The sequence below is a fragment of the Silene latifolia genome, chromosome 2 (genome assembly GCF_048544455.1).
Source record: "Silene latifolia isolate original U9 population chromosome 2, ASM4854445v1, whole genome shotgun sequence".
In the NCBI taxonomy this organism is placed as follows: domain Eukaryota; kingdom Viridiplantae; phylum Streptophyta; class Magnoliopsida; order Caryophyllales; family Caryophyllaceae; genus Silene; species Silene latifolia.
In genome coordinates, this window is record NC_133527.1 from 132,787,144 (window position 1) to 132,813,144 (window position 26,001).

At 39.9% G+C, this 26,001-nt stretch overlaps 1 non-coding gene across 1 annotated transcript; it reads right to left on the reverse strand.

Moving 5' to 3' along the window:
* Positions 1–1,505: 1,505 nt before the first annotated feature.
* On the reverse strand, positions 1,506–1,612 carry LOC141644744 (small nucleolar RNA R71). The gene has a single exon (XR_012544353.1). It is a non-coding gene; the product is annotated as a small nucleolar RNA R71 (small nucleolar RNA).
* Positions 1,613–26,001: the final 24,389 nt, after the last annotated feature.

Here is a 26,001-nt window from a genome sequence, read left to right on the forward strand (position 1 = left end):
AATCATCTTCATTTATTCATCATGTTTTGCTTTGTTAATATGATTGACAACCTTGTTAGCATGTTAAACTTGATAATGAGTGAGTAGTTTCCTTAGCTAGGGTTAATGGGAAATTACGGGAAACCAACAAGGGGGATGATTCATTCTTAATCTAATATGTTCACATAATTTATTTGCTTGCGTGTTGTGATCTCAACTTATGCACATGTTATGTTTGATGAAATGCGAGCCTATGAATCCTTGCATTTTTTACCCATCACTTACCTTTTCAATGAGACTTGTAAGACATAAACCAACTCGAGTCTCATTAGACCATGCATATAGTTGAGTAAGGAGGATTAAGTCGACTTGTAGGTGTTGTACAATCTAATCGATTCGGCTCCGGGACCTATACCTTCCTAGGATTGTAAGATATAAACCAACTCGATCCTATCACAACAATAATTGCTTGCTTATAATTTGAGAATATTTGTATGATCAATTCCCATGAATCCCCTATGAACCCATGACACCCTAGCGCTTTTAATCAATTATTTACATCTCATTTTAGTTACCTTGCTTGTTTATTTACATTGTTATTTAGTTTAGTGATCTTCTTATCTCAACCCAAATTGTGACACCCTTAGACACCCTACTTGAAATCGAAAATCCTACATCAATACCCGTCCCTTGGGATCCAACCTTTACTTACCTCTTTACTAATAGTATAGTAGTTTGTGAAGTTATAAATATTGTTTTGGTCTAGGTGCTCCTAACGACAAGTAACCGAAAAATATAGTCCGACCAAAAATGGCGCCGTTGCCGGGGACGGTGTTAATTTAATTTGATTTTCCTTGATTGTTATTAGTTGTGTATTTATTTTCCTTGGGGAATTAAAATTCCTCAAGGTTTGTTCTAATTGTTTTCGAGTTGTTTAATATTTTGAATGTCTAGAAGATCACAAGGTAACTTGTTACCCATTGATCACAAAATTGAGAGAACTTTGACAACCAATAGAAGACTTGCTAGAAATACTTTGAGAGGTATTGGTGAGGTTGTAGATATTCAACCAAATACTATTGAGTTCATCAACCCTTTTTCAAGAGAAGGTGAGGAGAACCCAATACAAAATCAACCACACAAATCAACCCACAATGCCTAAGTTTTTATCACATTCCGTACCAACCGAGGAGAACCTGCCTAATGGTACTCCCACACCACAACACTTGACCGGAAATTTCATTGCAAAATCCGCATTTATCCAATTAGTCGAAAGAAGCCAATTTGGGGGGATGCCTAGTAAAGACCCTCATTCTCACATGGAGAATTTGTGTGACTACTGTGATGCGATTTCACAAACCGGAGTGACTCAAGACCAAATTCGATGGGTTTTATTTCCTTTTTCTCTAATTGGTACCGCGAAACAATGGTTAAAAAGCCTTGATAAGGCTACTCTTGGTATTGTCTCTTGGAAGAAGTTGGCTCTTGCTTTCTACAAAAAGTTCTACCCTCCGGAAAAGACTAACATGCTAAGAGCTCAAATCACGGGTTTTAAGCAAAGGGACGAAGAATCTTGGTATGAAGCTTGGGAGCGATTCAAAGGAACTTGTCGCTCATGTTCTCATCATGGACTTAGCGTGTGGTTCTTGGTACAACAATTTTGGAATGGTCTTTATGAAGACTCCCGAATCATTCTCAACATGGGATCAAATGGTATGTTCACCGAAGTTGACGATAATCAAACTTGGAACAAGATTGAGGAAATGGCGGTCCATAACTCACAATATAGTAGACCTCGCAAGGTTACTAGAGGAGGAAAGAATGAAGTGAACTCTATTACTCAATTTGGTGCTCAACTTAGTGCTCATATTGATACCATCAACTTGAGGTTTGAGAAGGTTGTGGCTAAACTTGAAGAAGCCTCAAAATCACCAAAGCAACATGTTAATGCCATGTTGGCATCTTCATCAATTCCAAGTGGAATATGTGAGAATTGTGGAACTTTGGGACATGACCAAAGTGAATGTAGGGGAACAAGTGAGCAAGTGAATGCTTTTTAAGCATACAAGAGTGGTACCCCTTATTCCAACTATTACAATAAAAACACCAAATTCCATCCAAATCTCTCATACAAAAGCCAAAATGTTCAAAACCGTCAACCAACATACACCCCACCTCCAATGAGAAACCAAAATCAAAGACCCTTTTACAACCAAAACCAAGGTTACCAAAACCAAACTCCATACAATCAACAAAATGACCAAGGTTTTGATGTTCAAAAAGCGGTCCTCCAAATGCAAAAGAACCAACAAGAGTTTTTCACTCAAATGCAAAAGGATAGACAAGCAAAAGACATCACCATCAACAACATCCTAGCCCACACAAAGATGTTGGAGACCCAAATGTCTCAATTAGAATCTTCAAGTTCACAAAGACAAAAGGGGCAATTACCACCCCAAGGTAATCCCCCAAGACAAGAATCGGTGAGTGCCATCCATTTAAGGAGTGGTACAAGGTATGAAGGGCCAAAGAAACCCGTTGATGAAGATGTTGTGAATACTAGTGACAAGGGAAGAGTTGTTGAAAACTCTATGGAAGAAGAACCCAACAATCAAGAAGCTTCAAAGAAGAATGAACAAAAGGCCAAAGAGAAGGAAGCCATTGTGATTAGACTTCTTTTTTCAAGTTGTCAAGCTAAGCCTAAGTTTGATGACCAACTTGGAAAATTTATGGAGATTGTGAAAAACTTAGAAGTCTCGATTCCATTCACGGAATTAATCAATCACGTTCCGGCCTATGCAAAGTATATGAAAGATATTCTTACAAGAAGAAATTAATCCGGAAGCTTGAGACTATTGCTTTCACTAAAGTAAGTAGTGCTATTCTTCAAGAGAGTTCACCTCCAAAGCTCAAGGATCCGGGAAGTTTCTCCATTCCATGCACTATTGGTGACACTACAATCAACAAAGCTTTATGTGACCTTGGGGCAAGCGTTAGTGTCATGCCATATTCGGTTAGCAAGAGGCTAGGAATGGGAGAACTCAAATCCACCAACATCACGCTTAAAATGGCAGATAGATCAACAAAGACACCTTTAGGGGTATGGGAAGATGTTCCCGTGAGAATTGGAAAATTCTTCATCCCGGTGGATTTCGTTATTGTTGACATGGAAGAAGACTCCAACATTCCTATTATCTTAGGAATACCATTTTTGCACACCGCGGGAGCGGTGATCGATGTAAAACATGGAGAGCTCACCCTTGAAGTGGGAGATGAAACCATCACTTTCAATCTTGACAAGACTATGAGAGCTCCCCGATTGCATGAGCCGTGTTTTATGGTTGATCACTATAGCCGGAAAGATGATAGGAAGAAGTTGTAATTTCAATGGAAAAAGAAAGTGGATGATGCTCCATCAAAAGAGCAAGGAAATTGCAACAACGAGAGCTTGAAAAGCTCACCCATGACAAGTGAAGAAGAAGCCCTCATTGACCAAGACAAGAAAGAAGGAGAGTTGTCTTCATCAACTCAAGACATTTTTAGTGATCAAGTAGACGAAGTATGCGGTCTTTGGGACAATGAGTTCGAAGGGATATTCAATCCCTATATTGGTAATGCTATGACCCAAGACCATCATGGAGAAGAACAAGTGCAAAGGTCTATTGAGGATCTTTATCATGATAATGAGCAAGCTTTCGACTACTTCTTCAAGGTGTTGATTAACATCAACAACACCTTGAACATGCCCCCTTGACATCTCACATTGGATGAGAGTTTGGTGGAGTCCTCCCTAAACCACCATTTGTAAATATTCTAACTCCCTAACTTGCATTTCAATTATTGTTTTGCATTTTTGTCATCTTTGGATTTACATTTTTATGCCTTGATCAAGATTTTCATCATTTTGAGAGAAGTGAGGGAGGGACTTATGAGTTTATTGATGTGTAGTGCTTTGCCTTAGTGTGGGAATAGCAATTGCCTAGGCTATTCATGCCTTTGTAGTGACCCTACAATGAAGAACACGAGAATTGAAGAATGAATTGACACGGGTTACGAAGCACCCACGGATGGACCTGAATCCGTGTGGTCAAGGAAGAATCCGAGCGGCCCGAGGGACAATCCGCTCGTCCTGAAAGAACCCGAGCGTCCAAGTCACAAGACGCTCGTCTTGTGAAGCTGCAGAAAACATATTTTGGGTCTGACTGAGAATCCGAGCGTCCAAGCCAGGAATCCGCTCGTCTCAGTCAGGACGGTCGTCCAACAGGAAAGACGCTCGTCTTTTTACTGCTAAAATTTGGGATTTTTCACTGGAAAGGAATTCGAGCGTCCTGAGCTAAAGACGCTCGTCTTAGCCAAGGAATTCGCTCGTCTTTCCTGCAATCCGCTCGTCCCATGTCGTCTTTACCTGAACCCAATTTTTGAAGAATCCGAGCGTCCCGACATTAGGTCCGCTCGTCTCCCTCTGCATTTCAAAACCAACGGTTCCTTTTAAACCCTCCTTTCCTATTCATTTTCATTCTTTCAAAACACAAACACTACCCAAAACCCTCATCCTCTCCATCAATAAAAACCAAATTCCTCAACCAAAATCAACCAAATCAAATCCAAACTTCCTCAAAACAAAAATTAATCACTCCTTTAGCATCAACAAGTGATTCAAACACCAAAATTTTCAAGTTTTGAGTCGATTTTTGGGATACAAGGCAACTTTTATTCATCCTAAATCGATTTGGGCATTACTAGAAATTGAAGATTTCAATCTTTCATTGGTGTAATTAAGCAAAGGAGTATGGCAAGAACAAAAGGTGGAAACAAGGCACCCAAAACAAGACCCTTTCTAATAGGCAACAAGCCCTTCTTGATAAACAAACATCAAAGGTATTGGTAGTCCATGAGGCAAGGTTGGAGATTCAAGAACAAAATCCTCCTATGGAAGCTACTACTTCTACCACTTCGGTCATTGAACAATTAGTCGACTATCCGGAGGTAATCTTCACTTCCGACTCCCATAGGAAGAAATTTATTTCCTTTGCTAGGAAAACTATCATGCCTACTAAGTTCATATGTGAAGATGCATTGTCAAAATTGGGTGTCCTTGAGCAAACTAAGACCTTTTTCGAGTCTATGGGGTTGAGTAAATTGTTTACAATGCAAGAATTGACATACTCCTCCCTCACCTTAGAGTTTTTGAGCTCTTTGAAAGTCACAAAGGTGGAGACCCGAACCATTATTGAGTTTCGTCTTGAAAATGTTGATAGATGCTTATCTTATGACGAATTGGGTAAGATATTTGGCTTTAGTGATAGTGCGAAATTTACAAAGATGCCTACCAAGTATGACCCCGCTCCTCTTTGGATGGCAATTTTCGGAAGGAAATTCACACGTTTTCATGATTGTCGTGCTCTCTTAGTCCACCATCCGGGCATTAGAGTATGGCATAACGTCATTGGGAATACTTTGATAGCTAGAAATGGCACAAACCATCTTACCAAACTTGATTTTATCCTTCTTGAGTCGGCTTTGAACATTGGGAGAGAATTTACTAAGCCATACAATGCTTTACGACCTTTGGTTAATCGATGGCTTAACGTTGATTGTGGCAAAGAAAGCACGACCTTTATTCCCAATGGAGGATTAGTTACCTATTTGGCTAAGCATTTTAACCGGGATTTCAATAAGAACAACACTTATACACCGGTAAAAGGAGGCCATCTTATTGATTTGCCCACCATGATTCTAAAGTTCAAATGGGTCAAGAACGACACTCTTGACAACGAATTTGGGTGGTTGACAAACGAAGCTAGATCCTTCACTTTGCCTAGTAAAATTTGCCTATTGAATGTTCATCGACCGAACTACCTTCTCCCACTCTCCGAAGAGACCGAGTACATCATTCAACACCAAGGGGAAGAAGTTGCCGAGCCCTCCTCCTCCATTATCACCCCACCTTATCCATTTGAATACCACGAGTTCAACCCCGAAAATGCCAAGGCGGGAAATGATTACTTGACTCTACTAATGAAGAAAATGCATAAACAAGATTTTAATGATAGAGTTGATGCTTATAAGGCCTAATATCCGCCCCTCCTACATCTTGCTAGGCAAGGACTTCTCGATCCATCTTGTCCTTTTCCTAGTTGGACGGATAGAGAGGTATTCTTTCCTAGCACTTCTAGTGGTGGTAAACCGGGTGGAGAGGAGATGATTGTTGATGAGAGTGGTGACCAAGAAAGTGAAGATGAAGAAGTTCAAGAAGAAGAGAAAAGTGAGGAAGAACAAGAAAGTGAAAGTCAGAGTGGACATGACTCCACATCCATGGAGGTTGATGATGCCTCAAGTGAGGAAGAAGACAATGATGATGACACGATGGGTGAGGACTAGCAAAATTTTGGAGGCTCCTACATTCTTACACCTCCTTTATGGTTTGTCTACTTCTCTTGTTTTTATTTTATCTTGATCATTTTGTGGAGTCCTAGCAACATTAGAGGACTAACACCTTGGCTTCATTAAGGTGTTCTTTTTTATTGTTCCCAACTTTCAAAATCCAAAATGACAATTTGTAGTTTCATGCATTGCATTTTATGTGCATGAACTCCCCCAAAATTTTTGACATTAGAAATAGTGTCTATTTTGGTTTGGGGAAGTTTATGCGTATGCATTGGGAGCTCATCTAAATTATGCTCTCCACCATAACAAAAACCATGCATCATATAGCATAGCTTAGTTTGCATTCACTCTTTTTTATATATCATTTGCATTTAGTTTAGAAATCATGCATATTCATATAAATTGCATAATTTCCTATCGTATTGGTCATTGAAGACAATGCCCATACTAGTGTGGGGATAGGAAATTCTAACTTGACCTTTTTAAAACAAAAATGATAAAAATTAAATTTTTTGAAAAATACAAAAATATGTCCTTTAATTTCATTTAAACAAAATACAAAAAAAAAAAATTGTTAAATTGAAAAATCCAAAAACAAGTTCATTTCCTTTATAGTGTAGTCTTGTATATATATTGTATATATTGTGTGTGTTCATCCTTTTTCACATTGATTGACTACGCCACATCCGAGACATGAGGATATAGAAGACCTCATGGTATGATCTTTTCAATCTCCTTTTTCCTCTTTATGTTAATGACTATGTGGCTTTATTTTGATTAATGCGGTATAAATAATGTGAAATTAGGATTGAATTTAGTTTATTTGGCATACTAGTTGGTAGAAGCATATGCATTAGGATGTATAAATGTTAGTTGCATCATGGCATGTAGTTGCATTTAGGAAAATTTTGTGAAACCGTCTATTTGGGAAGCTTGATAAGTGTATATAAGGCCCTTGTAGATACTTTTTCTTCTTAAGACTTTGCTTGTTAGAATACTTGTAAAACACCCTAGGATGTATCATACTAGTATCCTTTGACCCATGGATTCAAGCCTAGTCAAGAATACCTTGTGGTGTGATAACTCCTTGGCTACCGTTTATTCCAAGGTGACCCTTAAAACCATTAAACCATCATCCATGTTCTACCATATTTTGTCAACAAAGGGAATGGGCACAAAAATTGTTCAAAATTTGAGTTCAAGAAATGAAAAGAAAAGAAAACGTTTACAATTGCATCAAAAGAAAAGAGGAGTAACAAAAATGAAAACTCCTATGCTTCAAAAATAAGCACCCTCCCTACAAATAGGGTGGCTTTGAAAATGTTCAAAAGAAAATGCAAAAAGTTGAAAATTTGTCAAGTATTGAAATGCCAAACATCAAAGAAATGGCAAAAAGAAAGTGTTCTCAAATGTCAAATTCCACAATAAATTGGGGGGGGGGGGGGGAACAACAACAAAGCAAACTCCCGTATGAAACAAATATTATTGATCCCTTTTCCATCGTATCCACTTTTGTGCATGGTATAGAGGGGACGACCCTTCTTCTTGTCTAGGCAAGAGGGGGAATTCCGCGATCCTCCAGTGTTTCTAACACCATAGGGAGTCTACTCTTGACGAAAGCATTTAACGATTGAGGACAAAGGTACCCTAGCTTGACACAACTTGGAGGTAATTTATTGGTATCCTTCCAGGCTTAGTAGTTTGAAGAAACCATATCTATAATGGAATGTGTACCCTTGAATTGCTTCCTCTTTAGATAATTTCCGCCACTTAGATGAGGAAAGTGGCTATTCTTTTGTAGATGCATCCATTACTTGATTTTGTGTGCTTTAATGCTTGGATGTGTCGCCATTTTGGCAAGACCGACCTTGCCTTGCAAGAAGGCATCCTACCTCATGGTTGTCTTGTTGTGAGTTGAAGGGACAGAGTGAGACCCGCTAATTGTCTCATATCAGTCATATTAGTAGGATAGTTTAAATAAAGGTCCTAGTTTTTATCACCTCTTTACTCGGGGCGAGAAAAGGTTCGGTTTGGGGATATTTGATGTGACCAATATTTGAGCATATTTAGTCTCCGAATTAGCCTCGTTCCTATGCTTTTTAGTGCATAATTGGGTCATTTACTATCTTTAGTCCTTTGTTTTGCATATTCTTTGAGGTTTTGTTTCCTTGGTAGGAGAGGAGTGCAAACATTGCATTTTAATGGCAAAAAGGAGCTAAATTGATCGAATCTAATGACCAAGCATCGAAGTGAAGACAAGACAAGAAGGCCTATGTAAATAAAGTAGTAGATGGGCAATGATGAAGACAATCCTTGCATCTCCGATAAAATCCTTGAGGATTGTTGGAAGAAGAAAAGAAGAAAAGAAGAAAAAGGTTGCTGAACTTGAATTCGGCCGTCGCAGTATCGGGACGCTCGTCCAACTCTCACAATCCAAGCGTCCCTCCAGCCAAACCGCTCGTCCAACATCTCCACAATCCGAGCGTCCGACCCTCCAGTCCGCTCGTCCAACCCCCACAAACCGCTCGTCCCGACCCCTTGGCCGCTCGGATTGTCATCTAGTACAGCACGCCTTCTCCTTGTTCTACTCGGGATGCGCATATTTCTAAAAGACTAGCAAAAAGGAGACTCGCATCTTTCTTCGAGAGGAGCATTTCCTCAACTTTTCTTAAGGGTCTTAATTGTCATTTAAGAACTTAGTAACTCTAATTTATGTACCTAATCCCCACTATAAATACTCCATTGTACTAATTAGATTACAATCAATCTTTAGTATAATTTATGTTCTTCTAATCTCTCTTTAATCTTGTAATTAACTTTTAATTAAGCATTAATACAAATCTCATTTCCTTAATTTCTCTATTGTTCATCATTTATTTTGGGTAATTGAAGATTATTTGGGGTTTATTTGGAGGATTGTCAACCTTCCAATCATTCATCAAGTACTTATATTATTCTTTTCTTATGATTTTGGAATCATCATTAGGTATAATTCTCTTAATCCCTTTTTAATTATTGTTAATCATCTTCATTTATTCATCATGTTTTGCTTTGTTAATATGATTGACAACCTTGTTAGCATGTTAAACTTGATAATGAGTGAGTAGTTTCCTTAGCTAGGGTTAATTGGGAATTAGGGGAAACCAACATGGGGGATGATTCATGCTTAATCTAATATCTTCACATAATTTATTTGCTTGCTTGTTGTGATCTCAACTTATGCACATGTTATGTTTGATGAAATGCGAGCCTATGAATCCTTGCATTTTTACCCATCACTTACCTTTTCAATGAGACTTGTAAGATATAAACCAACTCGAGTCTCATTAGACCATGCATATAGTTGATTAGGGAGGATTAAGTCGACTTGTAGGTGTTGTATAATCTAATCGATTCGGCTCCGGGACCCAAACCTTCCTAGGATTGTAAGATATAAACCAACTCGATCCTATCACAACAATAATTGCTTGCTTATAATTTGAGAATATGTTTGTATGATCAATTCCCATGAATCCCCTATGAACCCATGACACCCTAGTGCTTTTAATAAATTGTTTACATCTCATTTTAGTTACCTTGCTTGTTTATTTATATTGTTATTTAGTTTAGTGATCTTCTTATCTCAACCCAAATTGTGACACCCTTAGACACCACTACTTGCAATCGAAAATCCTACATCAATACCCGTCCCTTGGGATCCGACCTTTACTTACCTCTTTACTAATAGTAGAGTAGTTTGTGAAGTTATAAATATTGTTTTGGTCTAGGTGCTCCTAACTAAAAGTAACCGAAATATATAGTCCGACCAGCCTCAAAGAGCTTGACACTATGAATGGCGTTTGGGCCGACGATGACGAGTTACCTCAAAGAACACCCCTGTTCAAAAATTTGGAGGATCTCGACATAGATCACCTAACTCGATCTGCTCGCCCATAACAAAATTTAACTCTAGTGTAAACGAATAATTGAGCTACAAATGGGAATGTCGTATCTCCAACAGAGAATAATGAAGATTCAGTCACTGACCACCTAATGAAGCAACTATACTGGCAACTAGTTACTAGTTCATTTTCACATTGCCAAGCTTTGCTACAAGCATTGGCTAAACTCAACGTAGCACACGACTCTACTCTAGACGATGTGGTCAACCTAGTCCTCCAGGACTCAATTAAGCTAAGTAATCCAGTTACTTTCTCAGATGAAGATTTGCCACCTTTTGGTGTCACCCACAATCTAGCCTTGTACATTACGGTCACATGTCTAAAAAATAATGTACCCATGACACTAGTGGATGATGGTTCCGCAATCAACGTCATACCACTGAAGACAGCTTACAAGCTAGGCATGAAAGAGTCAGACTGGACTCCAACTAATCAAGGTGTTCGCGCATATGATGGGACGCGACGTAAAGTGATAGGTGATGTGACCATAATTAGCGCATATTTAGCCCCCGAATTAGCCTTGTTCCCATGCTTTTTAGTGCATATTTGGGTCATTTATTATTTTTAGTTCTTTGTTTCGCATATTCTTTGAGATTTTGATCCCTTGGTAGGAAAGGAGTAAGAATCTTGCATTTTCATGGCAAAACAAGACTAAATTGATCGAATTCAATGACCAAGCATCAAGGAGAGACAAGATTAGAAGGCCTTTGTACATATGATAGTAGATGAGCAATGTTGAGAAAGGATCCTTGAGTCCCCAAGGAAATCCCCAAGGAATTTATGAAGAAAAGGGAAGAAAAGAAGAAGAAGCCTTGCTGAGGCACAATCCGTGCGGATTGTCTACAATCCGGCCGTCCTTCACCCGCACAATCCGTGCGGTTTTCCACCAAGACGCCCGGGTTCCATCACCACAATCCGCCCGGATTCCTCTACAGCGTGATTTCCTCTTCTCCAAGCTACGAAGAAAGAAGCCCTTCCTTCGGAAAATACCGGCTCCTCCCTGCTCAATCTAAAAAGTGTAATTACTAGTTTAGCCCTTAGTTAACCCTAATGCATCCCCCTAATTTCCACTATAAATACCCCTTTAGTCTAATTAGAAGAGCATGTTCTTCTTATCAACAATTAGAGTAGTTAATATCAATCAAATCTCTCTTTAGTTTTGTAATCAACAATTAATCAAGTTCTAATACAAGTTTTATTTCCTTAATCTCTCTTTTGTTCATCCTTTATTTTGGGTAATTGAAGATTATTTTGGTTATTATTGGGAGATTGACAACCTCTCAATCAAGCATTTAAGTACTTCTTTTATCTTTGCTTTATTATTGGAATCATTAGTAGGTATAATTCTCTTAATCCCTTTTTAATTATTGTTAATTACTTTCATTTGTTCATCATGTTTCATTTTGTTGGTATAATTAAAAACCTTGCTAGCATGATCAACATGATAATGAGTGAGTAGTCTTTTAGCTAGGGTTAATGGGTGATTAGGGGAAACCAACATGGGGAATGATTCATGCTTAAATTAATATGCTTTCATGTTTTATTTGCTTGCTTGTTTTGATCTCAACTCATGCACATGTTATATTTGATGAAATGCTAAGCCTATGAATCCTTGCATTTACTACCATCTCCTATCTTTTCAATGAGACTTGTAAGACATAACCCAACTCGAGTCTCATTAGACCATGCATGTTGTTGAGTAGGGAAGATTAAGTCGACTTGTAGGTGTTGTACAATCTAATCGATTCGGCTCCGGGACCCAAACTTTCCTAGGATTGTAAGATATAACTCAACTCAATCCATCACAACAATAATTGCTTGCTTATAATTTGAGAACATGTTTGTATGATCAATTCCCATGATTCCCCTATGATCCCATGACACCCCAGTGCTTTTTAATCAATTGTTTACACCCCTTTTAATTCATCTTGCTAGTTTATTTTCATTGCTATTTAAGTTAGTGACCTTCTACATCAACCCAATTTGTGACACCCCCAAGACACCACTAGTTTCAATAGAAATCTCATTTCAATACCCGTCCCTTGGGATCCGACCTTTACTTGCCTCTTTACTAATTGTAGAGTTGTTTGTGAAGCTATAAATTGTGTTTTGATTCGGACGTGACCCAACGACCACACCTTTAATTGTGAACACGAAACAGACCGATCAAAAATGGCGCCGTTGCCGGGGACGGTGTTTGTTTGATTTAGATTTCCTTTTTATTGTTATTAGTTGTGTCTTTCTTCGCCTTGGGGAAGTAAAACTCCTCAAGGTTTGTCCTAATTGTTTTCGAGTTGTTCGATATTTTGCGAGATGGATCTTATAGATTGCTTTGTAGAGGACCACTTGAGGATACCTTTCTTCAAGGATCCCATGCAAGCATTGGAAGCCTTGGAAGCAAGTGAGGCTAACAATATGTATTGGGAATTGGAGGTGGATCTTTTTGAGGCCGCTCTAGCTAACAAGGAACTTACTCGTGCACAATCCGAGTTAGTGCATAACATTCTAGTGGAAGCATGTCAACCCATAGAGGATGAGCAATCCATCCTAGAAGAGATTTTACAAACTCAAGAGCAAGAGGAACCCATCATGGAATTTGAATACGATGAGGTTGAAAATGAAGTTGAGTATGCTATGAGAATGGAATGTCTAATGGAGATGGAGCAAATTCTCAATGAAACTCCAAAGGAGGAAAGTAAGGTACAAACCCCCACTTTAAAACCCCTTCCCCCAAATTTGAAATATGCTTACCTTGATGAATCAAAGACCAAACCCGTGATTGTTAATGATAGACTTGATGATGACCAATTGGGAAAATTGCTTGATGTGTTGAAACAACATGAGAAGGCTATAGGTTATAGTCTAGATGACCTTAAGGGGATAAGTCCCAACTTTTGCATGCATAGAATTCATCTAGAGGAAGACCATAGACCTACCATTCAACCCCAAAGAAGATTGAACCCCCACATGCAAGAAGTTATCAAAGGAGAAGTCATGAAATTACTTGATGCGGGAATCATATATCCCATATCGGATTCCTTGTGGGTTAGCCCCGTCCAAGTGGTACCTAAGAAAGGAGGTACTACGGTAGTGACAAATGAAAATAATGAACTAATACCCACAAGAATGATCACCGGTTGGCGTATGTGCATTGACTACCGGAAATTAAACTCCGCAACAAGAAAGGATCACTTCCCCTTACCATTCATTGACCAAATGCTTGAGAGGTTAGCCTCCAACAAATTCTTTTGTTACCTTGACGGTTATTCGGGATTCTTCCAAATCCCTATACACCCGGATGACCAACATAAGACCACTTTCACATGCCCTTATGGCACTTTTGCATATAGGAGGATGCCTTTTGATTTATGTAATGCCCCCGCCACTTTCCAAAGATGCATGATGAGTGTCTTCTCCGATTAGCTAGAGACCATAATGGAAGTTTTTATGGATGATTTTAGTGTTTATGGAAAGGACTTTGACCCATGTTTGCATAATCTTTCTCTTGTGTTGCAAAAGTGTGAAGATGTTAGTCTTGTTTTAAATTGGGAAAAGTGTCACTTCATGGTCAATGAAGGAATTGTCTTGGGTCATTTGATTTCGGAAAAAGGCATCGAGGTCGATAAAGCTAAAGTTGAGGTGATAGAGAAACTCCCACCTTCCGTGAATGTTAGAGGGGTGAGAAGTTTTCTCGGTCACGCGGGTTTTTATCGTCGTTTCATAAAGGATTTTTCAAAAATAGCGAAACCCCTCACTCAACTTTTGCTTAAAGATGCCCAATTCCTCTTCACTGATGAGTGTGTTGAAGCTTTTAATAGAATCAAAGAAGCACTAATCTCGGCACCAATTATCCAACCCCCGAATTGGGAGTTACCTTTCGAGATTATGTGTGATGCTAGCAACTACGCCGTTGGAGCGGTTCTTGGCCAACGGGTAGGGAGAGCTCTTCACGCCATCTATTACATAAGCAAGACCCTCGATCCCTCCCAAGTGAATTATGACACAACCGAAAAGGAGCTTCTTGCCATTGTATATGCTTTGGTTAAATTCCGTTCCTACTTGCTTGGATCCAAGGTGATTGTATTTTCGGATCATCGTGCTCTCCGACATCTCTTGATAAAGAAGGAGACAAAACCAAGATTGTTTAGATGGATTTTGCTTCTTCAAGAATTTGACTTGGAAATAAGAGACAAGAAAGGAGTCGAGAATGTAGTGGCGTATCACTTGTCAAGGATCCGGTTTCATGATGAAAATGGAGAAACCCCGATCAATGACTCATTCCCCGACGATATTTTGATGGCCATTCAAACATAACTTGAAAAGCACATCACCCCATGGTTTGCCGATTATGCCAATTATATTGTTGGAAAGGTACTCCCTCCAAACTTGAATCACAACCAAAGGAAGAGATTCCTATTCGAAGTGAAGAGGTACTTTTGGGATGACCCAAACCTTTACAAGGAGTGTAGTGATGGGCTCTACCGGAGATGCATCCCTCAATGGGAAACCCAAGGAATCTTGGAAGGATGTCATTCATCACCCTACGGCAGGCACCATGGAGCAAGGAGAACCGTTGCAAAAATTCTCCAATCGGGCTTCTATTGGCCTACAATGTTTCAAGATACAAGAGAATTCATCATTCATTGCGACGCTTGTCAAAAAACGGGAAATATCTCGTGGAGGAACGAAATGCCACAAAGGGGCATTCTAGAGGTGGAGATCTTCGATGTTTGGGGAATCGACTACCAAGGGCCCTTTGTGACATCCAATGGGAATAAGTACATCCTTGTGGCCGTAGATTATGTCTCAAAGTGGGTGGAGGCAATTGCCACCCCAAATGATGATGCAAAAACGGTCACCAAGCTTTTCAAGAAGATAATTTTCCCAAGATTTGGAGTTCCTAGAGCAATCATTAGTGATGGAGGAACGCATTTCCATGAGAAGAAGCTTGCATCCCTTTTGACCAAATATGGTGTCCAACATAGAACCGGCTTGGGATATCATCCTCAAACAAGCGGTCAAGTCGAGATTTCAAATAGAGAGATCAAGCAAATCCTTGAGAAAGTTGTGAACAAGACTCGGAAAGATTGGAGCACAAAGCTTGATGATTCTCTTTGGGCTTATAGGACGGCCTATAAGACTCCCATAGGAGCCTCTCCTTACAAGCTTGTCTATGGAAAAGCATGCCATTTGCCAATCGAATTGGAGTACAAACCTTATTGGGCAATCCGAGCACTTAATCTTGATCTCAAATTGAGCGATCAAAAGAGGATGATTCAAATCCAAGAGTTGGAGGAGTTCCGACTACAATCCTATGAGAATGCAAAGATTTACAAAGAAAGAACGAAATTGCTTCATGATAAGAGAATTAGGCAAAAGGCCTTGCACAAGGGAGACAAAGTCTTTCTATTCAATTCCCGCTACCGACTCTTTCCGGGAAAATTGAACTCTAGATGGATGGGTCCCTATGTGATAACCGAAGTTGGAAAATATGGAGATTTCGAACTCAAGGCGGAAGATGGAAGCAAGTTCAAGGTAAATGGTCAAAGGTTGAAGCCATACTATGAAGGAGCGTTTGTTGGAGAGGTCGAGGTCACCTACCTCGGGCCTCCTCACCCTTGAAAGGACCATCTAAGGGAGAGTTTGGTGGAGTCCTCCCTAAACCACCACTTGTAAATATACTAACCCTCTAACTTGTATTTATTGTTTTGTTGCATTTGTTTTAATAAATAGCATGAACTCTTTTCATGAGCGTAAGTGAGGGAGGGTTACTAATGAATTTTGAATGAAGGAAGGAACGAATTCTCGAGTGTGGGGACGCATCTAAGAGAGGAGAAAAAGTCAAGGGAAGAAATTCACAGCCCGAATCCGTCCGGATTCCCTGGAATCCGGCAGTATTGCTGGAATCCGGACGTTCAGAGGAGAAACCGTCCGTCCAGCTACGCTGAGAATTTGAAGATTTTTGGACTGAGGTCGAATCCGAGCGTCCTAGGAAGAAAAACGGCCGTCTCGGTGAGAAAGAATCCGAGCGTCTTAAGCTCGGGACGCCCGTCTTTGAGGCGTCAAAATTTTGGGAATTTTTCGCTGTGACAGAATCCGGGCGTATTGCCCAGAATCCGCCCGTCCCGAAGAGCACGAATCCGAGCGTTTTCAGCTCGAATCCGCTCGTCCTCCCACGCTGTTTTGACCCGACGTTTCCCTAATTAAATTACACCCCACCACACATATAGTGACACATCACTACTCCTTCCACTTGCACTATAAAACCCACCTCCTTATGACTCCCATACATACCCAAATCATTCTCTTAACCCACAAGATCAAAAAGCCCCAATTTTCTAGGGTTTCCAAAAGAGAAACACTCAATCAACAAGGAACATCCTTACCCTTTCACAAATCAAAAGAATCCAACAAAAGAATCAAGAATGGCACCAAGGAGATCCTCTTTTAGGAGTTCAAGAAGACCAAGGATGATGGGAAGTTCTTCTACCTCCCATCTCAACACTTTAAGAAGGGAACATGAAGAGATTGTAGATCTTACAAGGCTTGATGACTTCTCAAATGTGGAATTCCTCAATGATGTGCAAAGATTAGTCTTCCACCGGCTTCTAAGTAAGAATATTCTTCCCACTAAGTTTTTATGTCATGCTACATTGAAGAAACTTGGGATTTATCACCAAGTGGAAGCTCTCTTTGAGGTTTTCGGTCTTTCAACCCTTTTTCGCATGTATGAACCAACCTATCGGTCTCTTGTGCTTGAATTTTTGAGTTTTTTGATGATTACGACCTTGAACAAAGTGATATGCATAGAGTTTAGGTTGGAGAATGTTTCTAGGATGATGACCTTTGTAGAATTCGCAAATGTGTTTGGACTTGATGTTTCGCCTACCCGAACATCGAAACCCAAAAAGTATAGTGTTGCACCTTTGTGGAGGGCCATGACGGGCCGGGATTTCATTCACACCAAGGAATGTCTTGCTTTTCATATCCAAAACCCGATCTTGAGGCTTACATATCGATTTCTCTCGGGCACTGTACTTGCCCGCCGAGATCCGGCCATCGTGAACCAATTAGACCTTGTGTTTATGGAATCCTACCTCAACATTCAAGGGAGAAATGGGTATCACTTCAATGCACCTCTAGTTTTGCTAGAGAAATGGGCAAAGTTTAGAAATGGGGATGATGATGGAATGAAGCACATAGTGAATGGAGGACTCATTACTAGACTTGCAAAGCACTTCCACCCAAGGTTCAATGAGAACAATGAGTACACTCCACTTACGGGAAACACGAGAATTAATGAAGATCTCCTTCTCGTCCATCACCATTGGATAACCCTTGAGGGGGTCGATAAGCGGATAAAGTGGTTGACAAAAGGAAGCGATCCAATTTATCTTCCAATGGCCGATCTACCACGGATCTCCCCAAGAAGAGGAAACTTGTCCCCAATGCCATCCTACCTCATCCCAAGTCAAACAAGGTAAGCACCACCACCACCAAATCTACCACCACAACAACAAGAACAACAAACTCAAAATGAGAAGATAAAAGTGCCTCCCTACCCTTTCCCCTACCAACCGTATAACCATCCAAACCCCTTCATCCTCCCCCGTGACGACTTTGTCACGGGAATCTTACAAGATCTACACTACCGTCAATACGAGACCTCCGTGGACACTTACTATGCCCTCTATCCTCAATATCACGAGATGGTTCGAAGAGGACGGATTAGTGAGGAAGGAGCTTTCCCTTCATGGGCCCAAATGGATTTGCTCTTCCCCAACTCGGAGAGAGCTAATGAAGGGGCGAACGGTAGACAAGAGGAGGAGAGTGGCAATTCTTGTGGAGGTGACACGGTGGAACTTGAGAGTGAGGAAGACGAATTCATGGACCCAAGTTTGAGTGATGCTTCAAAGGATATTTGGGATAGCGATATAGAGGGAGATGATGCCGATGTCTAGAAGACTACTTCATCACTAGGTGGAGCGGGCGAGAGGCACCCACCTAAGTTTAAGTGAAGTTTTCTCACCTCTCCTCTTTATCTTTCAAAGTTTCATGAAAAGAAGTTTGTGTCTTGTTACCTTGTATTTTCATTAATTTTGATCATTGTTGGAGTAGTCCTAGCACCATAGAGGACTCACACCTCGGTACCATTGAGTGTGGACAGCGGGCCGCCCACGGGGGCGCTTGGTGAGAAGCGGAAACACAAGCGTTTGCATTTTGTATGGAGTCGCCACCAATTTTTATGGGAAATTGGAACCGTTCGAATACCTCGTGTCATGTCAAGACACAAAGTAGTGACATGAACACTAAGCAATCGTTACCCTTAGCATTCTATGTCTAGAATGACTCTCGTGGATGCCAATGAACACGGGTGCTCACGGAGATCTGGAGTAAGGGGTGAGGGTACGTATTAGGAAGCTCTTTTGATCGAACACCTAATCCCGCCCGCCTCGATAGCGGCCTCTACTAATGATTAGGGAAGTTATTCGTACTTGATATATCGTCGGCTATATGCATGCAATGCAACATCCATTGATTAATCCTAACATGTGAAGAATTAACTAAGTCGGTTGACACGTAATTAGCAAACAATTGGGTCGAAGTAGGATTTAATATTGATTACATGTGAAAGCATTCAAGCAATGAAAGAAATACAATAATTATAAATTACAATAATGAAAATTACAATAATTACATTAAGATAGGCGATTTATGTCGAAAATACCTTTAAAACGGATAATTTGAGAAAAAGGAATAAAAGAATAAATTAAAGAATAAAATTAAAGAAATAAACGAACAGAAATTAGTGATATTACGGATATTAGTTAATTAATACGTAAACTAAATAACTAAGTCAAGGCAGAAAGGGAGTTCAGAGGCAGAGCTCAACCTGGAACAGGCGCAGCAGGGACTGCGCCCTCTGGAAGAGGCGCAACAGTTGCTGCGTCTGTTCCAAGGGTGAGTTCTGGCTGTGAAGCCGGAACTGCAAATCATTAATGTCGATTGTTAATTTTAAGGATTGATTAGATAATTGACTCGGATGAAAGTGATTAATAGGTTAATTACATACGAATGAGTCATGAAAACAGTAAAACATGAATGAGACGGATGCAAACGGATTAATTACATGAAATAATGATGAATTAGTGAATTAAACTAACTAAACCAATTATTAAATTAAACATGATGATTAATGACGAATATGCGATGAACATGTGAATAAACAGATGAAAACTATATCAAAGACGAATTCCAGAAACCCAATATGAACAAATTGAATCTCTACAACCCGGAATTGAGTTTAATGACGAAAACCCGCAAATATTGGATTATTTGGGATTTAAGTCGGACTTATGATGATTTATATATGTTAATGAATGATGAATCATATGATACAATATACATGTGAATTATCAGTGACGATTATATCAAAGAGTTAACAGACGAACAAATAACAAATAAAAAGAAGAAAGCGAATTACAGAGGACGAGGAAGAAGAAAAGAAGCAGGAACTGCGGCAGCCTCACGAAGAGGCGCAGCGGAGAATCGCGCTCCTTCAAGAGGCGCGGCGATTCTTGCGTCTTTTCTCGACGTCTGTCTCATCGGAAATCCGCAAAAACAGAGTTTTAAAGCACGGTTTTAGAAATCGGTTTTAATGGTGTTTTCGACATAAATCTTACAATGGTGATACGATAAATAAAATACAATAAATAAAAGAGGAATTGTACACCCTCAGACTTACATGTTGACGGAACGAGATGAACTAAGATATCGACTAGTGAATGCTCGACGCGAATGCAAAGAGAGTGCCCTCGTAAGAGGAAAACGATTGATTAATTAAGTTGATTATTGGTGTAGTTGCTCAAATTGGTCGGTCATGCAACGGAGAGGCTGGTACCCGGAAAGATCCGAGCTTACGTGGTCGGAAGTCCAAGCACGTAGGCGCCAATTAGTAAGAACGAAGTCTAGAATGCAAAGGGAGAAGAGAAGGGCGGACACTCGCGTGAGAAATATGAGGAACGAAAGCTCCTATTTATACTAATCACGTGAAGGAATAGGGTTTCGGAGACTCTTTGGAAGTGAATCTCGGAAAGATATAAAAACGATACGTAAATCATGCAAAGAAGGGCCTGGGAAGAGGCGCAGCAGCCCATGCGTCCCTTGGAAGAGGCGCAGCGCTGCTGCGCGTCATTTCCCGAGGTTTCCTCCTGCTGAAGAAAGATTTCCGTGTTTGAGTTATGGTAGGACGGAAATAATTCGATTATCTTTTGAATATTACGGGATATTATTTGCCAAAAGATAAAATTTGTGAAATATGGAATAGAAATATCCGGAACATTCCAGAACATTCGACTCGGGATTTAACGATTATCGAAAAATGGAGACGGTTTTTGACCCGGACTCCGAATGTACTCTAATTACTGCCAAAACGACCGTATCAGGACGTAGATGACAACTAAGAGGTCGACATTAATATTTGAGCAAACACTTGACGATAATCTTACGAACTATCACAAATCGCTCCGCGAATCAAACATGCGGCCCAATCATCACCGGGTGGTTTGCGGGAGGTGCAGAAACGAGGTGTCTACATTGAGGTGTTCTCTTTTTATTGTTCCCATTTTCAAAATCCAAAATGACAAATTAGTTTCATGCATTGCATAGTGTGTGCATGAACTACACCCATCCTTGGACATTAGCAATAGTGTCTAACTCGGTTTGGGGAAGTTAATGCATACACAACGGGAGGTAATCTAAATTATCCTCTCCGTCATAACAAAAACCATGCATCATGTAGTATAGCTTAGTATAGATTGCATTTAGTATAGAAATCATGCATCATCTTTTCATAATTTCCATCATTTTGGCCATTCAGGACAATGCCCATATTAGTGTGGGGATGGGAATTCTAACATTTAACTCTTATTCAAAAAAATCCAAAAAAATTGAAAAATTTCGAAAATCATAAAAATTTGAAAATTGAAAAACCCAAAAACATGTTTATTTCCCTTTGTAGTCTTATGTATATATTGTGTTTGCTCTATCCTTGTTCACATTGATTGATTACGCCACATCCGAGACATGAGGATAATGAAGACCACATGGTATGATCTTTCCAATCTCCTTTTTCCTCTTTATGTTAATGACTATGTGGCTTTATTTTGATTGATGCGGTATAACAATGTGAATTTAGGACTTGCATGTAGTTTATATGTCATATTAGTTGATAGAATCACTTGCATTAGGATGTTTATATTAGTTGCATCATGGCATGTAGTTGCATGTTAGAAATGTTTTGAAAAATGCCTAATTAGGAACTTTGACAAGAGCAACTAAGCCATTACAAATACTTGTTCAACTTAAGACTTTGCCTACTAGAATGGTTGTAAAACACCCTAGATAGTGTCATACAAATGTCTTTTGACCCATGACCCAAGGCCTAGTCAAGGGTTTGCATGTGAGTCACCTATCCAACCCCGTGATGCGATGTGGACTTGGTTAACTTGTCTAGGTGACCTTGATCGACCTTGTGGTAAGGCAACCCAAAAATATTTTATATCAATAAGCTTGAAGTGCTCATTTCAAGGAATTTTGTCATGTGGAAGTAATTTAATACCAAGGAAACCTCAAATGTTATGAATTGTTGAATGTTGAGAAATTTAAGTTGTTTTGATGGAGGCGTACCACTTCGATGTGCTTTGGTGCGGGATCCATTGAATTGGGCCCCCACACGGTTGTGAATTCGGCCGCCCAGAGACAGAGTGACTATCACCCCGAAAAGCTATTGTCTAGAGGTTAACCGGTTGCCTAATAAGCGATTGGCGAAAGCAAAGGACACTAGCCCGGAAGGGACAAACCCCATCTTAAATTTTTGAAATGTGAAAGTGAAATGAGGACAATTTTGAATACTAGTCATATCCACCCATTGTGTATAAAGATTTGAGCATTTCATTCCCAAAAAGCCTTTTTGTCAAGCCACTTGGTCGAGCTTGGGACGATCCATGACCTTTACTTTTGTAGAGAATTCGAGACTTGTCATGGCATATGCTACTAGCATCATAGGGATCATCATTCCACCACCATCCGATCGCCCTTGACGAAAGCATTTGGAAATTGAGGACGAAAGTAGTCTAGTTTAACACCATTTGGAGGTGATTTAGTGCCATCCTCTTAGCCTTAGTAATTTGTTGAACTAGTATTTGTGAAGGATTACATGCTCTTAAATTTGTTCCTCTTTAGTGCCTCCGCCACTTGATGAGGAAGTGGCTATTCCTTTTGTAGATGCATCCATTATGTGATTTTGTGTGCTTAATGTTTGGATGTGTCGCCATTTTGGCAAGACCCACCTTGCCTTGCAAGAAGGCATCCTACCTCATGGTTGCCTTGTTGTGAGTTGAAGGGGCGGAGTGAGACCCGCTAATTGTCTCATATCGGATATGCTATTAGGTTAGTTTAAATAATGGTCCTAGTATTTGTCACCTCTTTACTCGGGACGAGCAAAGGTTCGGTTTGGGGATATTTGATGTGACCATAATTAGCGCATATTTAGCCCCCGAATTAGCCTTGTTCCCATGCTTTTTAGTGCATATTTGGGTCATTTATTATCTTTAGTTCTTTGTTTCGCATATTCTTTGAGATTTTGATCCCTTGGTAGGAAAGGAATAAGAATCTTGCATTTTCATTGCAAAACAAGACTAAATTGATCGAATTCAATGACCAAGCATCAAGGAGAGACAAGATTAGAAGGCCTTTGTACATATGATAGTAGATGAGCAATGTTGAGAAAGTATCCTTGAGTCCCCAAGGAAATCCCCAAGGAATTTATGAAGAAAAGGGAAGAAAAGAAGAAGAAGCCTTGCTGAGGCACAATCCGTGCGGATTGTCTACAATCCGGCCGTCCTTCACCCGCACAATCCGTGCGGTTTTCCACCAAGACGCCCGGGTTCCATCACCACAATCCGCCCGGATTCCTCTACAACGTGATTTCCTCTTCTCCAAGCTACGAAGAAAGAAGCCCTTCCTTCGGAAAATACCGGCTCCTCCCTGCTCAATCTAAAAAGTGTAATTACTAGTTTAGCCCTTAGTTAACCCTAATGTATCCCCCTAATTTCCACTATAAATACCCCATTAGTCTAATTAGAAGAGCATGTTCTTCTTATCAACAATTAGAGTAGTTACTATCAATCAAATCTCTCTTTAGTTTTGTAATCAACAATTAATCAAGTTCTAATACAAGTTTTATTTCCTTAATCTCTCTTTTGTTCATCCTTTATTTTGGGTAATTGAAGATTATTTGGGTTATTATTGGGAGATTGACAACCTCTCAATCAAGCATTCAAGTACTTCTTTTATCTTTGCTTTATTATTGGAATCATTAGTAGGTATAATTCTCTTAATCCCTTTTTAATTATTGTTAATTACTTTCATTTGTTCATCATGTTTCATTTTGTTGGTATGATTGACAACCTTGCTAGCATGATCAACATGATAATGAGTGAGTAGTCTTTTAGCTAGGGTTAATGGGTGATTAGGGGAAACCAACATGGGGAATGATTCATGCTTAAATTAATATGCTTTCATGTTTTATTTGCTTGCTTGTTTTGATCTCAACTCATGCACATGTTATATTTGATGAAATGCTAAGCCTATGAATCCTTGCATTTACTACCATCTCCTATCTTTTCAATGAGACTTGTAAGACATAACCCAACTCGAGTCTCATTAGACCATGCATGTTGTTGAGTAGGGAAGATTAAGTCGACTTGTAGGTGTTGTACAATCTAATCGATTCGGCTCCGGGACCCAAACTTTCCTAGGATTGTAAGATATAACCCAACTCAATCCATCCCAACAATAATTGCTTGCTTATAATTTGAGAACATGTTTGTATGATCAATTCCCATGATTCCCCTATGATCCCATGACACCCTAGTGCTTTTTAATCAATTTTTTACACCCCTTTTAATTCATCTTTCTAGTTTATTTTCATTGCTATTTTAGTTAGTGACCTTCTACATCAACCCAATTTGTGACACCCCCAAGACACCACTAGTTTCAATAGAAATCTCATTTCAATACCCGTCCCTTGGGATCCGACCTTTACTTGCCTCTTTACTAATTGTAGAGTTGTTTGTGAAGCTATAAATTGTGTTTTGATTCGGACGTGACCCAACGACCACACCTTTAATTGTGAACACGAAACGAACCGATCAATAGGTCTCATCACTCTTACTATAGCCACTGGACCAATCGAAAGAAAGGTCAACTTCCAAATAGTAGACATCGAGGCATCCTTTACCATTCTTTTAGGAAGGCCATGGCTTCACGCTTCCAAAGCTGTGACATCCACGCTTCATTAAAAGATCAAAATTCCTCTAGATTGTCGAATAATGATGATCACTTCATCACCTATCAAAGCCGTCATCGCGAAAATGTCCAGCAATGAGGTCGTGTCGGACCCAATGCACGAGTTAGGAGGATTACAAATAATCAACCATGTGGAAAGTGAATTGGCACCTCTATACGTGAACCCCTATTCTAACCTAGTGGTCAATCACATACTCAAATCTCAGGGATACTTCCCAGGTATGCCACTAAATCCTATCCGGAACAACACTTTCCCACCATTCAAAGAAGGCCATTCCCAGAAGATACCACTAGGATTGGATACAAGGCTACCGCATTCGAGGCTTTCGAAATGGTCACTCAAGTCTACGATCGCAAAAATCGAGGAATACAAATGCGACCATATCACCCTATGCTGAATGGGTACTTCGTCAAGGAAGGAAACTATGAATCTTTTCACGGATTTCCTGAACCCTGGATATTCAAAGGCAACAAGCTAGCTGGAATCAAAGTGTTCCACGATTTCTATTTCATTCCCGAGGAAACCGTTCCTACCGTAAAAAATCGTCAGACACCTTGTCTCGACGAACAAGCCGTTAGCCTCTTATTCGCAGAAGATCGATTCGTTATGGCAGCCCAAGACGATATTATTACCATGATACTCCAGGATGACCATTTCAACTCTATAACACTCATCACGGATGCAAACCCAACCAACCAACAGAAAGGATGGAGAAAGTCAGTTAAATGGACCAACAATTAAGGAAGGCTCTTCAAGCTCACAACTGGAGAAGAAGAGATGTTCAAAGGAGAAACAGAAGACGACGAGTTCGAATCCGAGTCGGAGTCGGTCAGAAACTGAGTCTAAGTCTAGGGAAGTCATTAGAGAGTCTCCTCCCGTTGTCACTCCCAATCCGATTCTGCTTACTCTTCGTGTTACCTTGATTGCAATTCTGTTTATGATGATACTGAAGATGATCCTGACCCAGACTCCATCGAACTACCTCTCTACATAATTAAAGAAATACTAGAGGAGGGTAAATGGGCACGAGTTATAGAGAACACTGAACCTATCAATGTAGGGACAGACTTAGAACCCCAAGAACTTAAGATAAGGACAATCCTGAACCCAAATGAAAGAGCTCGCTTCATCGACATTCTTCACGAATTCAAAGATGTCTTCGCTTGGTCCAACAAGGATATGCCAAGGATAGACAGGGATATTACAGAACATCGAATCCCAATAAAACCAGGTTTCAAACCAGTAAAACAGAAAATTCGTCGAATGAGAACAGAATGGGCTCTCAAGAACAAAGAAGAAGTGGACAAACAGTTCAAAGCCGGG